This window comes from Triticum urartu, chromosome 3 (genome assembly GCF_003073215.2).
Source record: "Triticum urartu cultivar G1812 chromosome 3, Tu2.1, whole genome shotgun sequence".
In the NCBI taxonomy this organism is placed as follows: domain Eukaryota; kingdom Viridiplantae; phylum Streptophyta; class Magnoliopsida; order Poales; family Poaceae; genus Triticum; species Triticum urartu.
In genome coordinates, this window is record NC_053024.1 from 193,136,613 (window position 1) to 193,150,137 (window position 13,525).

Genomic DNA, 13,525 nt, shown 5'->3' on the forward strand with positions numbered 1-13,525 from the left:
CCGAAAAGGCCTCGTGTGTGTTGCATCCCAACACCCTTCCAATTTGTCCCAAAAACACACCTAAACCCTAGAGCGTTCGATCACAATCGCGTTGCTGAAAACCGCACCTCATTTGGACTCTCCTAGCTCCCTCTACCTATAAATATAGCCTCCTCCCCAAAAATTTCGGATCAAGTCGACCCTAACCCTAGCTCCCCGCTCCTCTCCGTGCGCCGGACGTGTCCGCCGGCGCCGGACAACGTCCGCCGCCGCCCGCGCCCTCTCAGCGATCGCCACGTGGCGCGCCGCCGCCTCCCACCGCGCCGGCCCGGGGGCCCGACCGCGGCCCTCCCGGCCCGAGTCCCCGCGCCGCTTCGCCCGCCTCCCCGCCGCCCGAGCGCCGCCCGCGCTGCGCCGCCTCGGCCTCGTCGCCGGGACCCCGCCGCCTCCGTGTGCCGCCACCTCGCCGGTCGCCGTGCCGCTCGCCGCCAACCGCCGTCCTCCTTCTCCGCCGCCGCCCGACCCTCTCCTCGTCGCCCCTTTCCGCGCCAAGCTCCGGGATCCGGCGAGCCCCCCCCTACTCCGGCGAGAGCAGCAACTCCGGCCGCTACGTCCTTCCACTCCGTTGAACTTCCCGACCAACCTCGGTTGGCGTGCGCCCAGATCCAGATCCGGGTGAACAGTAAACCCTAGGTTGCCTCCTCTTTTTCCTAAGTCTGCAGTCCAAGTGCCCATGTTCTTAGCATCGTATCTCCGCATCCGTAGCTCCGTTTTGGGGATATAGCATATCAAAATGTTCACCTCAGAGAGTACATCGTTTCATTCCATTGCATAATTTTAATTTGAGTTCATCTTGATTCCCGAAATGCTGTTAGAAGAGGGCCACTTGAGATAATTGTCAGATCTGCTGCTCCATTTAGATATTTGTCATTTTTGCCATGATTATTGTGTGCATGATATTCCCATGAGTTCTACATATGTTTTGTTAAGGGTTTTTTCATCTTTGCAGAGGTGCAACCCATGTATTTTTGTGATGTGTGTGGTGACTAGCACAAGCTTGCCAAGTGAGGCACTTGGTAATTCTGATTTCAGGGACTTAGCTTTTCCACCAAGTCCTTGAGCTGTTTATCTCATATGCCCATATGTTCATGTTGTTTCCTAGTGATCCATGCCTCTTTTGAGGATGGTCAGTAAGGATGATTTGTTAATCTTGTAGTGCTCTATCCATCCATGGCTTTGTTTTCAATTATTGAGCAACCTAGCTTGAGTCAATCGAGCTCTACTTTTGCTACTTTGTGAATCTGGGCAGATTGTCAACTTGTTTGCAATTTTGCCGATCATGTTGTAGTTGATCCGTGCATGCTATGCTATTGTTCTTGCCATGTCTAGCTTGAATTTTGTGTATTCTTGATAGATGTATGCTTAGCCTTTCATGACTTGCTCTGTATTGAGTGCATCGAGCTCGTAAACATGCCTACTTGAGTTATGTTTCAGCATGTGCCAGTTTTCACCAAGTCTGAGGACTGATTATGTTTTTGCCATGTTCACATGCTTGCAATTGTGTTTTCTGATCCCTTTTGGCTCAAGGTCATTAAGGGACTTTTGTTAAGATCTTTGAGTAGCTCCATGCCGTGCTCTACTTTGCCATGTTCAGGTCCTGTAGCATGTAGTCTTGTTGCTCCGAAGAGTGCTACCTGATCTGAAACTCCAAACAAGTGTTAATTTCACTAAGTCTGAAATCTGTTTACCATATGCATTTTTGCCAAGCTTGTTTGAACCTGTTAATGGATGAATTGGCCGTAGCTCAGTGCTAGACTTTTGTTAAGCATCTTGAATGCATCCCTGCCATGTATTTTTTTGCCATGTTTGGGTGCTGTAACATGTTCATCTCATTGCATTTAGATGGCTACTTGCTGTAAATCGCAGACCGGTGTCATTTTTGAATCGCTTGCCATTTCCAAACTGTAACTCCAATTCCGGCGTTCTTTATATCGTTTTCAAGCGATTTCATCTCATCTTTCCAGTGGAACACTTGGATTTCCATGTTGATGCCGGGATCATGCATCCCTTGTCAAATCTTGCATATGCATCCCGCATCACATCCCGCATAGCATACCATCTTTGCATCATGTTGTTTGTGTTGCACGTGGTTGATTTGTGTGCTTGTTGCTTGTTTGTCTTGTTTGGGTAGAGCCGGGAGACGAGTTCACTAACGAGGAGCCCGTTGAGTTTGCTTTCGAGGATCCAGTCAACTCTGACAACTTTGCAGGCAAGATGATCATACCCTCGAAATCACTACTATCTTTGCTATGCTAGTTTGCTCGCTCTTTTGCTATGCCAATGCTACGATGCCTACCACTTGCTTTCAAGCCTCCCAAATTGCCATGTCAAACCTCTAACCCACCTTGTCCTAGCAAACCGTTGATTGGCTATGTTACCACTTTGCTCAGCCCCTCTTATAGCGTTGCTAGTTGCAGGTGAAGATTGCAGGCCGTTCCTTGTTGGGACATTTATTTTAGTTGTTGGGATATCATTATCTTATCTTGTTATCTTAATGCATCTATACACTTGGTAAAGGGTGGAAGGCTCGGCCTCTCGCCTAGTGTTTTGTTCCACTCTTGCCGCCCTAGCTTCCGTCATATCGGTGTTATGTTCCCGGATTTTGCGTTCCTTACGCGGTTGGGTTATAATGGGAACCCCTTGATAGTTCGCCTTGATTAAAGCTTTTCCAGCAATGCCCAACCTCGGTTTTACCATTTGCCACCTAGCCTCTTTTTCCCTTGGGTTTCCAGAGCCCGAGGGTCATCTTATGTTAAACCCCCCCGGGCCAGTGCTCCTCTGAGTGTTGGTCCAACTCGTCAGCCACCGGTGGCTACCAGGGGCAACTCTGGGCTGGCCTACCGGAAGTTTAGACAATCTGAGTGTGCCCTGAGAAAGAGATATGTGCAGCTCCTATCGGGATTTGTCGGCACATTCAGGCGGTGTTGCTGGTCTTGTTTTAACCTGTCGAAGTGTCTTGAAGAACCGAGATACCGAGTCTGATCGGAACGCCTTGGGAGGAGGTCTATTCCTTCGTTGACCTTGAGAGCTTGTCATGGGCTAAGTTGGGACTCCCCTACAGGGATTAGAGCTTTTGAAAGTCGTGCCCGCACTTATGGGCAGATGGGAATTTGTTAATGTCCGGTTGTAGATAACTTGAACCTTAACTTAACTAAAATGAATCAACTGAGTGTGTTACCATGATGGCCTCTTCTCGGCGGTGTCCGGGAAGCAGACACGGTGTTGGAGTAATGCTTGCGCAGGTTGTCCTCTAGTTTCTCGCTCGTGCTTTGCCTCCTCTTCTCGCTCTCTTTTGCGAATAAGTTAGCCACCATATTTTTGCTAGTCGCTTGCTGCAGTTCCACATATATTTGTACCTTGCCTTACCTATAAGCTTAAATAGTCTTGATCGCGAGGGTTCGAGATTGCCGAGTCCTTGTGGCTCACAGATTACTATTACACCAGATGCAGGGCCTGTTGATTCCACTCCAGCAGACGCGTATGAGCTCAAGTGGGAGTTCGACGAAGACTCTCAATGTTACTATGTTTCCTTTCCTGATGATCAGTAGTGGTGCCCAGTTGGGGGTGATCGGGACCGTGTCGCATGTTGGGTTATCTTTTATTTTGGCGCCGTAGTCGGGCCATGAGTGTTTGGTTGATGTATGTTATTTATGTACTTGATTGACGTGGTGAGTGTAAGCCAACTATGTTATCTCCCCTTTTATTATCTATATTACATGGGATGTTGTGAAGATTGCCTAACTTGCGACATATGCCTTCAATGCGATTATGCCTCTAAGTCGTGCCTCGACACGTGGGAGATATAGTAGCATCAAGGGTGTTACACATGTAATATAACATAACTAGTTGGGCACTTGTCTGATAAAGCACTAATGACCCCTACGCCTGGTCTCCATGCATACCCCGGTTCTTATATAACCGCTATGGTATTCGGACACACTCCGGACCGTCAGGTCCCGAGGTTGAAGCGAAAAGGTCGGCAATGACAAACCATCTACAATCCGGCTAGAAGGCATTACACATGTCAATTCAAAATTACATAGTCATTCTGACTGATTGTATTCCTCTTCTATACCATCTAACAGGCTGTCTAATTTACAGTCCTGCTGGGAATACTTCGCGGCTAACTCTACTTGGCCACATACTAAGCTTACAGGGATCTCCTTCCTGTCAGGCCCCACTGGTCCGACCTCGGCCATGTGGTTTGGGTCAGACTTCGTAAAACTGGTCTTCACCATGGCCCAGGCCTCCCAAGCGCCTTGTCGGCAGGCCAATATCTTCCACAACCGGAAGCGCCACCGAGCTCCCTTCAGCTTCTCCGCAAGCTCTCCAAGGCCCTCGGGAATGGAGTGGGCAGGCCATCAGGCTTGGGCAACGCCTCACATCGCCTGCCGAATTCGCTCGTGCAGTTGCATGAGTTCGGGAAGAAGGTCACCCGTAGAACCAGGCATCTCCTCCGCAGGATGACCTGTGAGCATACCTACAGACATTACTCTGTTAGTCGACTTCCTCGCCGAACTCTTTTTTCAAAGTTCGTTCAAGCACTTACTAAATATGCCGCGTCGAAGCCGCTGATTCTCCTTCGTGGAGTCCGACAGCTGGCCACGAACATCTTTAAGTTTGACGTCCAGCCTGGTGTTGGCATCCTGAAGATCATTCTTCTCTCGCCTCACCTTTGTCAACATACTCTCACCGGCCTTTAGCCGGCGTAAGAGTTGTTGCTTTTCCGGATCGAGTCCGGCGCCATCTGCAACATGATTTGTCATATTTGCACCCACACTGCACAATACTAATCTTACAAAGTGTATCTTACCTGAGGGGGTCTCTTTTGGCTCCCCTGCTGCGGCTAGTGCGGCCTCTAGTTGGGCCTTGCACTTTTCCAGCTCCTGGGACAGTACAGTATTCTTCTCTGTAAGAACCTGCATATTAAATGATCCTTAAATCACTTGCTCTAACTGTTTCAAGTCTCGGGGGCTACTGGTATATATATATTTGACCAAAATTTTCTTACCCGTATGTCTTTTACATACTGCTCCGTGGCTCTAGCTAAACCATTTTGAGCAGCACGGAGGTACGCATCTCCCGAATTAAAGGCATCTAAAGCCTCTTGGGAGAAACAAGCGTCGCGTAGAACTATCCGGCGACGCCTGTGGTTCATGGCACTCTCCACTTCAGAATTTGTGGCAGACAGCCTGTCCGCATCCTCTGTCGGAGGAGCGTCCGGTGTGCGCCTTGTGCTCGCCTCCGCTTCCTGGCTAGACGTTGGAGCCTGGCTGGTGGAGGCGCGATTGGCAACCTCTCCGGATGTAGTCCGGCGAGGTCTCTTCGTTCTGAAGATAGCACGAATGTTAATATGCCCTGACAGAATAACACCAGGGAAACAGAGGGTGCGCTATACCTTTGCGCCGGCATCTCAGTCCGGACTACATTCCTTTTTGCCCCACGGGGCCCTACGGCCCCTCGTTGGCTAGCCGCCGCAGGTTCGGCCTCCTGCCTCGGAAATCTCCCCTGCAAAACACAGTTGTCGTCAGAAACACCAGAATACGTGAGAGTGGAATCTCTCTCAAGGGAATGAAACTCCGGTTTCTTTCACCTGGGAGGCCGGGATTAACCCTAGGTAATCAGCCATGATGGCTACCAAGGTATTGTCCTTGCTTAGCTGATGGAACACCCCGTCGATAAGCTCCACCGATATTTCCGGATCCTCTTCGGAGTCCGGATAGAGGGACCGTTCTGGGTCCTCGGGCTGTGGAGGGTGGCTGTTTATCATTGAAGTCATTAGACTACATATCTAACCGTGGGAGTATAAAACAAACGGGCAAGCGCAGTTGTTCACTTACCCAACTTGGAGGATCATACATAGTAAATCCGGCCTACAGGTTGACGCGGAGGAATTCCTCCTTTTCTCCCTTGTACAAAGATGATAAGATCTTTACTAGAGCGGCAGCTGAGGCCGGCCCCTTACGACCGTAACGGGTGGCGTCATCCTCCCCGTTGAAATCCCACATGGGGTGGCTTCTATATTGAAGTGGCTGCACCCCCCGCATAATGCATGCGGCCATGACTCCAATCATGGTTAGTCCGGAATGAGCCAACAGTCTTATCCGGCCCATCAGGTAAAGGACGTCACTGTCGCTTTCTCTTTGAGAGCTCAGCGGACGCCAGCTCAAGCGTTTCTTCAATGGAGCACTGTTGAACTTAGGGAGACCGACCCGGATAGGGTCCGGTAGCGGGACGTCATCTATGTAAAACCATTCCGAAGACCAGTCCTCGTACGCCTTCTTTGGGGTTTCGGATAGGTATCCAGTCCCGGCGATGCGCCATACTTCGGCTCCGCCCACTTGGTATATAGACCCCTCTCGAGAACGGGGCACCAGGCAGAATAACCTCTTCCACAACGCGAAATGAGTCTCAACGCCTAAAAATAGCTCGCAAAGGGCGACGAAACCCGCAATATGTAATACGGAGGCGGGCATGAGATTGTGCAGCTGGAGGCCGTAGAACTCCAGAAGCCCGCGGAGAAATGGATGAATTGGAAACCCCAGTCCCCTTATTAGATAGGGGACGAGGCACACCCTCTCTCCTTTAGAAGGATTGGGGGTGCTCTCCGCTTGTTTTCCGCCATTGTAGGTGGCGAGACCGGCTCGGACCGGGACCATGTATGCCTGAGGGAGAAATCCCTTGGCCTGAAGCGAAACTAACTCGCTATGCGGGATGGTGCAACTCTCCCAGTCCCCGGGTTTGGGACCGGAGGGGCGAGGGGAGGACCTGCGACGGTTGGTCATGTTGGAATGGACCTTTGCTGGAAGTGCTCTGATGATAACTCGCGGAGAGGAGAGGATGTGGTTTGGACCTAAATCCCCATCCCGTTAAATAGGCGTCTCGTTTATACGGCTAGGGGTGTGGATGTAAAAACTCCCTGGCTTTTCGCATTCGTTTGACACATGGAAGACGGCCATTATTGGCCGTGGGAGCCAAGGAGCGCTACATTACAAAAATCGGACATTATTCCTACAAGTACACAGGATTTGTAGAAGAACCCGCCTTGCAATGCCGAACAATCTGCGCGCCGGACTCGTCATCATTGAAGCCTGGTTCGGGGGCTACTGAGTGAGTCCTGGATTAGGGGGTGTTCGGGTAGCCGGACTATACCTTCAGCCGGACTCCTGGACTATGAAGATACAAGATTGAAGACTTCGTCCCGTGTCCGGATGGGACTTTCCTTGGCGTGGAAGGCAAGTTTGGCGATGCGGATATTCAAGATCTCCTACCATTGTAACCGACTCTATGTAACCCTAACCCTATCCAGTGTCTATATAAACCAGAGGGTTGTAGTCCGTAGGCAATCAACTCCATATACAACAATCATACCATAGGCTAGCTTCTAGGGTTTAGCCTCCTTGATCTCGTGGTAGATCTACTCTTGTACTACCCATATCATCAATATTAATCAAGGAGGACGTAGGGTTTTACCTCCATCAAGAGGGCCCGAACCTGGGTAAAACATCGTGTTCCCTGCCTCCTGTTACCATCAGGCTTAGACGCACAGTTCGGGACCCCCTACCCGAGATCCGCCGGTTTTGACACCGACAGCGGACCTCGCCAAGATCAATCTCCGCCTCAGAAGTGGGCCCCGTCGACCACGGCTGGCTGCCGTGCCTTCACCCCCGAACTGCGTAGCTTCGCCTAGCCAGGCAAGTTCAAGCCAGATCTACCTCCTCACTATGACGGCACCGCCGACCTCACGGAGCTCTTGCAGCTCTATGAGATGAGCATAAAAGAGGCCAACGGCGACGAAAAAGTCATGGCGAACAGGTTTCCCATGGCTCTCAAGGATGGGACCCGCTCCTGGCTCCTGAACCTGCAGCACGGCTCGATCTCCTCCTGGGACGAGATGCGCGACCGCTTCGTCGCTAACTTCCAGGGCACTCGCGACCGCCCACCCGCCGCGGGCGATCTACGCCGCATCAAGCAACAGCCAGGAGAGACCCTCCAGAAGTACATCCAGTGCTTCAAAAACACACGCCTCAAGATCCCCAAGATCACGGATGAAGCCATCATCTCAGCGTGCTCAGACGGCGTCTGTGACGTCAAGATGAAGGATGAGTTGGCCATCCACGAGGAGCTTTGCACATCTCAGGAGCTGTTCAACCTGGCGACTAAGTGCGCAAGAGCTGAGGAGGGGCGTCTCTCTCTCTCCTTGAGCTACCAGCTGCAGGAGTGGAGGAGAAGAATGCAAAGGCCAAGGACGTGAAGCGCAAGGAGGCAGTGGTGCTCGCGGCGGAGCCCAACACCAAGAGGGGCAAAGATCATCCCGAGTCATCCAAGAACGGCCGTCTGTTCTGCGCCTTCCACAAAATGAACACCAGCGACTGTCAAGAACTCAGAGCCATACGGGAAGGACGCTTCGGTCGACGCCCCGAGCACAACGACTGGGGCTACGGCCGTGGAGGAGGACGCGGAGGCGGACGCTGGGACGATCGTGGACCGTGCCAAGAGTGGCGCGACCGGCCTCGTGAGGACCGCTGGCAGGACCAACCTCGCGAGGGCGCCTGGAGGGACCCGCCTCGTGAGGATCACCCCCAGGGCAACGCCGGTCTTCCCTCGTTGCCTCCACCAAGAAGGAATGACGACCACCACCAAGACGAGGGGGCTGGGGGCTTCTAGGAGCCGCGTGTAATCGCTCGCATCTTGGGCGGTGCTCAGGCCCCAGCCTCTCAGCGCATCTTCAAACAGTTAGCTCGCGAGGTGAACGCGGTGCTCCCCAAACTCGAAGCCACGCGCCTGCTCAGGTGGTCCCAATGCGCCATCACCTTCAACTCGGCAGACCAGCTCAAGTGCGCAGCCACCGCTGGCGCACTCCCTATGTTGTGCTCCCCAGTCATGAGCAATGTGCAAGTCACCAAGACTCTCATCGACGGTGGAGCAGGGCTCAACGTCCTATCCATCGACACGTTCGACAACCTCCAAGTGCCCTATGAGCAGCTTCAGCCAACCAAGCCTTTCTCAGGAGTGACCGATGGTTCCACCACGCCGATAGGGCATGTCCGCCTACCTGTCACCTTCGGGGAGCGCAAGAACTACCGCACCAAGCTCAGCGACTTCGACGTCACGCACATCCACCTGCCATACAATGCCATCCTCAGGTATCTAGCCCTGGCCAAGTTCATGGCAGTCACTCACCACGTCTACAACGTTCTCAAGATGCCAGGAAGCGGGGGAATCATCACGGTCCCATGTGAAGAAAGGGATGCGGTCTGCTCCCCTGAGCGCGCCTTCCAAGCCGCAACAATCGACAACCCTGATAGAAGAAGTAAAGGCCCTCCGGAGACCATCCCCAAGAAGAAGCTGCCGCGCCACGCAGGATCCCAAGAAGACGACGTCGCATCAGGAGCCTCGTTAGGGTCAGCGCCCGCTCCAGGGGTGCCTCCCTCCAGCACATTGGAAAGCGCGCCCGGTGCCCTCCTCAGGCAGGACTCGGGGGCTCTCTCCTAGAGAGCCTCAGACCTTGCCAACTTCACGAGGGAGGCGCTTGGGCGCCACTTGGAGGCGTGCTTGGCAGCACGCGACCCTCAGGAGACTACAGGGCAAGGGGTGCCCACTGCTCAGGAGTTCATCACCAAGACCACCCAGGAACTGCAAGAAGCAAGAGCCATGCGCGGCGGCAGCCGCTCACAAGGCGCGGCTCACCATCCAGGCGAGGGTGCTGAGCTGCGCGTCTGCATCGACACCCTAGGGCTCAACAGGGCCGCATCTCAGGAGTGCTTCTGGCCTTCGAGTGCGGGCCGCTGTGAGGGCCCACCACACAGCTACGTTCGCATGCCCTTCGGCTTGCCGAGCGTGGCGTCGGCTTACCAACGCAACATGCAGCGTGTACTGGCGGCTCAGGAGGCTAGGTACCACGCCGTTCTGGAGGAGATGGAGACAGTCTTCAAGGAACCTCCTGAGCCCCCAGAGCCTCCTGAGGCTCAGGGTCCCAGTGGCTCATGAGGAGCCATTCCTTCAACGCGAGGCTTCAGCTACACCAACTCTACTTCGTCTACAGAACCAGGTGACATCTTCCAAGTTCATTTAAGCTGGGAGCGCCCCTCGGGCTGCATTATTCCCAGGCCACATGGATCCGTCCCTGTGGCATGTATCCCTTTTGCTTAAGTCTTTAGCTTACCTTGCTGGGGGCGCCCCTCGGGCTGCATCATCCCTAAGCCGCTCAGGCCAGACCCAGTGGCATCTATCCTCCTGCATTTACCTAAGTCGATGTACTCTTCATGCTTAACCTGCCAAATGCTATTACCTGCTCGATCATCGCCTCCCTCGGGGCCTCTACATAGGCACGGCGCTGGTGCATGGGTCCGTCCCTGCCACGACCAACAAATCTGAGTGGTCGAGCTCTGGCTCGCGGCACGCGCCGTGCACGTCACCTCAACAGGCCCTCAGTGTCTTCACTTCATCTGGACCAACCAGCGACACGCAGGCGGCAGTAACGGCAAACCATGTTTCTTCCTGTACCTGCCCACAGGGACCCCGCGGGAAGGATAGCAGGCGGCACCGCGAGTCTCCTTTTCTCTCGTATGATTCGCTTGCGTGTTAAAAGGGGGGCTCCTGAGCATCGCGACTCCGGAGCTCTTACTGGCTCTCCAGCCCTCACCCCCTGGCCTTGACCACAACATCACAACCTGGCACACCAGTGGCGGCTGAGCTCGCTCGAGGGCCAGGACCTGAGGACGTAGAGCACTAAGAAGAGCTCGGGCAAGGGCAAACTCGTACGGACCGGCCTAGCTATGTTGCAAAAGTTGGCGCGCAGCCCTAGCACAACATCAGAAATCGCCGCGAAGTCAGCAAGATAAGTCTCGCCCTCGGATCGGCTAAATATTTGGGCCTAGTAGTTGCTCACACCATGCCACAACCCCGTTGCGGCCAAGTCATCTTCCTTTCTTTCCTTACCATGGTTGCTTGGGCGCTAAGGGGGACCTCCTGAGCATTGCGCCTCAGGGGATCTTACTAGACCTCGGGCCGCACACCTCCTGGCCTTGACCACGTCATCGTGACCTGGCATACCAGCGACGACTGTAACCGCCTTGGGACTGGGACCCATCAGCGTAGAGCAACAAGCTACCGCAAGGAAAGAAAGGGGGACCGAGCCTTAGCGGGACACAAGGAAGATAAGTACAAAGGCATTGCAGATCCTTACATACCCCCACGGGGTGATTCACGATTCTTCGCAGGAAACAAAAGCTGATGCTAAGGGAAATCCTATCTACACCCTCCCATGGCGGACGCCATCATCAACAGTGGGCCACGAGAGACCGACGCCAACCCCATCCAGATCAGCTACGGCGGCGGCCGGATGCCGCAGCACCGCTCCGAGCGCGAGGAGAGCTCGGGGCACGTAGCTGTCGTTGCTCGTCTCCGGAGTCTCGTAGAGCTCAGGAGAGCTACTGGACTCCCAAGGGCTGTTGCTGCTGGAGTGGTCGCGACAGGAGCACGCATCAGCCTCGCGCTCTTCTTCGGAGCAGCACTCCAGGCGATGGCCCTCGGCGTCAAAGACCTTGAAGAAGAGCACGGAGACGCCGTCGTACTCAAGGCGGACCGCGAGGGCGCCCCTCGTGCGGTAGACCCGCGCGATCTCACTCCAGCCGCGAGTCATGAAGATCTTGCCGGGGGCGACCCCTTCGATCTCTGCTCTAGTCGCCGGAGCACGCAGTCGACGTGCTGTAGCCAAAGCTCAAGAGGCCCCCCTGGCAGCATCACGTCGGAGAAGAACCGCGGGAAGCGGATCCAGGAGCTTGGGGGCATCAGCGCCCACAACACCAACTCACGCGAGGAGTCCGTGGCATGGACGCCACGCATCGCCGTGGCACGGCGACCCCGGATGCGGCATGGGCGGTGATGCTCGTCATTTCGTCCTCCTGAGCCCTCAGCTTGGGCGTACAGGGGTAGAGGATACCCTGGTGGAGGCCGCTCGCACCAAGGCTTCATCACCACTTGCATCGCCGCTTCGTCACGGCGATGGATCGACCTCTTCTTCGGCGGGGGAGGCTCCGGGACATCCCGGGGGGCTTTCCCCTTCTCTTTGGTGGAGAATCTTCTGATAGGCGCCATTGGAACAAGCAATAGAGCAAGGAGGTAGAAGCAAGCAAGAGAGGAAGAGATGGGCGATGGGGGCTCCCCCCTGTCTCCATTTATAGCGGAGGAAGGCCAACCGGCACCTCCCACGATCGCCGGTAATGATGGTTTTCTGTGCATTTCGTAGGGACTTATCATATCATGCAGTCGCCGAGGCATCATGGGGAAGCGGAGACGCCCACGTCCAATCAACCGCCACACGTCAACCGAGGCCGTAGGATTTTGGCGGCCCGCGGTGCTCCGAACTTGACCCTTGGCTTCGCCGCGAAGCCAAGCCTGAGCGCACCTTGGGCCCGGGGGCTACTGTCGGCGTTCTCAGAACGGGCGTCCCCAGACTTGCCCGCCTGCGGCCCGCAGCGTGGCTGAGCTAGCAGGCCATACGGCCCATCTTCACCAACAAGGCACCCAAGACCCTCGCAAGGGGCCAAGCCTCGCGAGGCAGATGACGCAAGACCCCCTTTGGAGTTGCCGAGCTAGGCAGGCTCACGAGGAGCGGAGATATCATGGTGAGGCAAACCTCACGAGGCTCTCGTGACGTGAGCCATGACGCACAACACCAAGCAGGAGCCAGGTGGGCACCAGCGCGTGCAGCGTCCTTGTTTCCTCTTTGGTTCTAAGGAGGCAAGCACAGCCGCGGAGTACCGAGGCCTCAGGCAAAGGTTTCCATTTCGGTGCAACAAGACCAAGACCAGAAGGACGGCAGGACGACGGTCATCGTGGAGCCCAAGACGGCGTCACCACCAGAGATTTGCGTAGGCGAAGACTACTTTTGTCAGGATAGCTTGTACTAGCTATCCCCCTTCAAATTAGCCCGCCATTGTTGGCTCCCTTCCCGCTCAATACTTGGGAAGAGGACTAGGGCCTCTATAAATAGGACTAGCCACCACCATAGTGGGGGGATGAGACCGGGAGAGACCCTACAAGTTCATGTGCACAAGAACACCTCAACCTCAGGAGGTTGTTCTTCCCCTTGTAGTATTCATCATCAGCCCGTGAGGCAATCCACCACCACCACACTAGAGTAGGGTATCACACCACAATGGTGGCCCGAACCAGTATAAACCCCGTGTCTTTCTGTATTGTGAGTTCGTCGAGTTCGTCCGCAAGATCTTAGCGAGCTAGAGCGTAGATCGACGGGAGGGAAAGACTACGCGCACACCCCAGTGTTCGAACCTTAAGGGTTTGCCGGAACCCGACATCCGACAAGAGTCAGATGATTACGATAGAGGATTTTCTTTTTGACGACGATGTCGAACACCTCGTCTTGCTGCAGCTTGTCCAACAATTCGAGGGCGGCAAGAAGAGAAAGTGTTAAGGACTGAAGATTGGCCATCTTTGCATTTAGTGCAACCGAGCTCTTGGC